Source organism: Pinus tabuliformis, chromosome 6, assembly GCF_031772625.1.
Source record: "Pinus tabuliformis cultivar Carrire ecotype Pingquan chromosome 6, CPIR1, whole genome shotgun sequence".
Classification (NCBI taxonomy): Eukaryota; Viridiplantae; Streptophyta; class Pinopsida; order Pinales; family Pinaceae; genus Pinus; species Pinus tabuliformis.
This window is the reverse complement of record NC_142292.1, coordinates 510,700,308-510,705,116: the sequence shown is the minus strand read 5'-3', so window position 1 is coordinate 510,705,116 and position 4,809 is coordinate 510,700,308. Positions and strand designations below refer to the sequence as shown.

The following is a 4,809-nucleotide window of genomic DNA, read 5'->3' as shown; positions in this document are numbered from 1 at the left end:
CTAATTGCTAATTTTTCTAATCACATACCAAAAAAATCTATAATTAAAATTTACATTTGTTATAAACATAAATTAAACTCTTTATCATTAAAGTATTTCAAGATTCTCGAATTCCCATTAAAATATTTTAAATTTCTCACATCCTTATCACATTTACCACAGATCAAATAAAAAATCACTATTAAAAAATAATAATACACTATAAATAAGATTTCTTATCTTTAGTATCCTTATCTTTGTGAATTAGGGAAAGTGTAAGATGATCAAATACAAAAAGAAATAATCTCTTATTTAACATAACTACATACTATAAAAATAATTAAAATTTACATTTGTTATAAACATAAATTAAACTCTTTATCATTAAAGTATTTCAAGATTCTCGAATTCCCATTAAAATATTTTAAATTTCTCACATCCTTATCACATTTACCACAAATCAAATAAAAAATCACTATTAAAAAATAATAATACACTATAAATAAGATTTCTTATCTTTAGTATCCTTATTTTTGTGAATTAAGGAAAGTGTAAGATGATCAAATACAAAAAGAAATAATCTCTTATTTAACATAACCACATACTATAAAAATAACAATTCAATATTATAAATTAGTTGTTATAGCAATAGTATTTCAAAAGAAATAATCCGAGATATTATAAGATGATCAAATACAAAAAGAAATAATCTCTTATTTAACATAACCACAAACTATACAAATAAAAATAACAATTATATAATTAGTTGTTATTAACAATTATATAATTAGTTGTTATAGCAATAGTATTTCAAAAGAAATAATCCAATTCAATATTATGGGTGTAGGTCTTCTCCGGCCCAAATCACTCACTACAATTAAATAAAACAAAAATGAAATATTTTAAAATGGTTTGTGATAAGCCAGACCATATAAAAATTCACGAAAGATCTCATCAAAACAAAAATGAAATATTTTAAAATGGTTTGTGATAAGCCAGACTATATAAAAATTCACGAAAGATCTCATCAAAATTTATTGCCCTCGCTATAACTAATGAATAATCAAAAGAGGCCCCAGCAAATTAATCTAAATAGCTTCCGCCAAAATCGTCGACAGCAGGGTTCGAACTTGCGCGGGCGAAGCCCAACAGATTTCAAGTCTGTCTCCTTAACCACTCGGACATATCGACAAATCATGAAAAAAAACGGTAATATATAGTATAGAATATTTCCAAGTTTGGAGTTGAAAGATGCTCAAAACCAAACAGAAAACTCTATGCTCTGAGCTTAATTATAGTGTATTTTCCGTTTTAATAGACACCAATTTGGAGTGGAAATATAATCCAAACTGAACTGGTAAGTGTTTTATAGTATGTCTTGTGTCGGATTTAAATGTCGAATTTTCATCTGCCCGTCTAGCTCAGTTGGTAGAGCGCAAGGCTCTTAACCTTGTGGTCGTGGGTTCGAGCCCCACGGTGGGCGTTAAGTTTTGAGAAATTTGTCTTTGATCTCTGAAATTTAGGAGTTCGCTCGAAATTGAGCGTTCATTTTGTTTTACATTGATAAGTCATTTGTCGTGCACCTCACTGTTTAAAGATGCATATATTTGAGAATCTTTGGAATGTTGTTGTGGTCGCGGGTTCGAACCCCACGGTGGGTGTTCAAACTTTATTTTTCCTTTTCCTTTTTGATCTCTGATTTTTTGCTTTTCCCTAAAAATTGAGCGTTTCATTTCTTATGCATGTTTAAGCATGTATAGATTTCAAAATCAAAATTGAGCGTTTCATTTCTCATGCATGTTTAAGCATGTATAGATTTCAAAATCTTTGGAACGTTGTTGTGGTCGTGGGTTCGAGCCCAACGGCTGGCGTTCAAACTTTATTTTCCCTTCTTTATCTCTGAAATTTTTCGCAGTCCCCACGAAATTGAGGGTTTCTCCTGTTTTACATTGATAAGTCATTTGTCATGCACCTCACTGTTTAAATATAGGGCTTTGTGTTTTCCTTTACGGTTTTGTATATATTTTTCAATTTTTTGTTTTTTTATTTTTAATTTAGATTTAAGATTTTGAACCAGTGACATGAGTGTTATGTAAAGGCAACAAAGTCAAATAAACCATATAAATTAAATGATTAATAAATGTGTAGTTTAATGAGGCGGAGGAGTTGTATTCCTATGATATTTATTAATAAATATCATAGGGATACAATTTAACTAAATTATATCATTATTTTAAATTATTATTATTATTATTGGCTTACTAGGTGTAGAGTATACGGTGATAGGTTATTCCGTTAAGACACTCAATGGTGTAAAAGTCATTGATTGAGGTTCTCCCGTTAAGGTGCTTATGGTGTAAAAGTCACCCGTTGGAAACCCCGTGGGAAAAAAAAAGTCATGCTAAGAGCTGTTGTGTCGAGGCTGAGTGAGATCCAGCTTAGTCGTGGCTACTCAAGCCACATGTTAGGCATGCGATCTTGGGACTCACATAACCTATTATTATTATTATTATTATTATTACATCATGAATTATATATATATATATATATATATATATATATATATATATTTTAAAAAAACATCTAACAAAATTGTTAACCATGGAGATTTTTAATTTGAAAATAAAGTAGGTTAGTCATGGCTACTCAAGCCACATGTTAGACATGCGATCTTGGGACTCACATAACCTAGTAAACAATATTATTATTATTATTATTATATGAATTAAACATATATACATTTAAAATAGCATCTAACAAAATTGTTAACCATGGAGATTTTTAATTTGAAAATAAAATAGGTTACAATACCATGGCTCAATATCATCCCTTATTAATACCACATTTCTTAAAAGCCATAGCGAATGTTCACATGACACACATTCATATGCCATTTTTTTTAATTAATCAATTTAATGGAAAGTGCAAAAATGTCATAACTACTTTAAAGATAAATCTCAACTTTTCATCTTTGATCACTGCTAAGAATATTCCATGGATATTAAATCCTTGCCATCAACTTAATAATTAAAAAAAAGCTTAAAATAAAAATCACAAAACATAATTTAATAATTATTAATAATTAAATTAAAATTATAAAAGTCTTATTAGTCCCTGCCTGGGACTATTGGCGATCGATCGATCGCTGACCGAGTAGTTTGACCGTTATATTTTTAGTATATTGGCATTTTAACCTAAGTCTAAGCAAAGTTTTGGTGCGGAAAATAATTGGAGTCTTATTACCGGCTTCACGTTGTTCGATGCAAAGGACGGCAAGTTGGTTTGTCGTAAGTCGTCATCGCCACGAATCCAAACCCTTGTCATTCAATTCGTCTGTCACCAATTTAATAGCTGGTACCAGATCGCATGGCTATGGCTCAAGTTTCTTCAGTGTCAGCTACTTTACTGGTCCCTTGTTGTTGTATTATGGTTCTTCTGATGGTCAAACAGGTTTCTATGCTTCAGCAGTTCGACAACGTTGGGAACTTTCATTTATACAGGTATTATGAAAGTTAATTTCCATTGTTAGATGCAAACTCCCGGTTTATACATATATATTGTTTTTAAAATGCGAACTTCTAATTGTGGACTCCTCCCAGTTAGGGTGGAGGTTTTTGCAGGCGAAGAAGACTCTGGGATGAAGAGTTAGAGGAACACTTGCTCAACTCGTCAAGTATCGTGCTGGAATTTCAGCCCCTTTATTAGGTACTTGAATTAGTCTAGGGTTTTTCTATCAGGGTTTTATGGCAGATGAGTTTCGACTCCAGGGAACGATTTTTTCTGAACATGCTTGTTATTTATTTGCAGTCTTAATTCCTTATTTGAATGTAAAGTTCGCCAACCCATAATGGTGGTATGTATTTGAGTTAGGAAAGACATTGCAAGGTCGAGGCCTGTTCGTCTCTGTCCTTTTTAATGGACTCAGAGTGATCTAGCTCGGCCTTCGAGGATATGCTCTAGAGGCCAGTCTTTAGACTTCGATATTGACTCTTAGTGACTATTTGAAATATTCATATGTTTTAATCGTAATTATTTTTTTGATAACCCCATCGGGGATTTCTAAATGAAAATACAGTGTTTTCCGCTTTATATCGCAACTACTGTAACTCTCTCTTCATTCTGAGTATTGTAATATTGTTCGTTTCCGACCTTGCGAAATGCCTATCTGAGACTTCTGAGATTGGTGTTTGCCATGTTGTAGTTGTTTCGGTATTCAGAATTTGTTTAGAGCATTTTTATTCAATAAGTTCCCTTTTTTTGTTCCTTCGCATTACCGAGAATGATTAAGCAAAAGGAATTTATGAAGATTATTTAGTGTTTTCCGTTTTATATCGCAACTGTTCATTCTGAGTATTATAATATTGTTCGTTTCTGACCTTGCAGAAATGCCTATCCGAGACTTCTGAGGTTGGTGTTTGCCGTGTTGTAGTTGTTCCAGTATTCATAATTTGTTTAGAGCATTTTTATTCAATAATTTCCTTTTCTTTGTTCCTTCGCATTACCCAGAATGATTAAGAAAAAGGAATTTATGAAGATTATTTGTCTTGGTTTGTTTTCTCTGAACTCAGGGTTTCATCGCTGTCTAGAATATATTTATATGTGTGGTATTTGTATGACTGTTATGGTATAGTGAATGCTTTCAGCTAACTGTTATACAACCATATGGTTGCTCTTCTATGACCCTACTACTATTCAGGATTTGTTTACTTTAGCCGGAGTTTTTGTGTTAATGTCCGTAAGAAAAGTAATTCTGGAAAGAAAAAGTAATTCTGGATGAATAAGTCTTTGTTCCCTTATACTTGCATGGTTTTCATTACAGAATTTACACCT

At 31.7% G+C, this 4,809-nt stretch overlaps 2 non-coding genes across 2 annotated transcripts; one reads left to right on the top strand and one right to left on the bottom strand.

The window, feature by feature from the left end:
- Nucleotides 1-1,088: 1,088 nt before the first annotated feature.
- Nucleotides 1,089-1,170, bottom strand: TRNAS-UGA (transfer RNA serine (anticodon UGA)). The gene has a single exon. It is a non-coding gene; the product is annotated as a tRNA-Ser (tRNA).
- Nucleotides 1,171-1,389: 219 nt separating this feature from the next.
- TRNAK-CUU (transfer RNA lysine (anticodon CUU)) lies at nt 1,390-1,462 on the top strand. The gene has a single exon. It is a non-coding gene; the product is annotated as a tRNA-Lys (tRNA).
- The last annotated feature ends 3,347 nt before the right edge of the window (nt 1,463-4,809 follow it).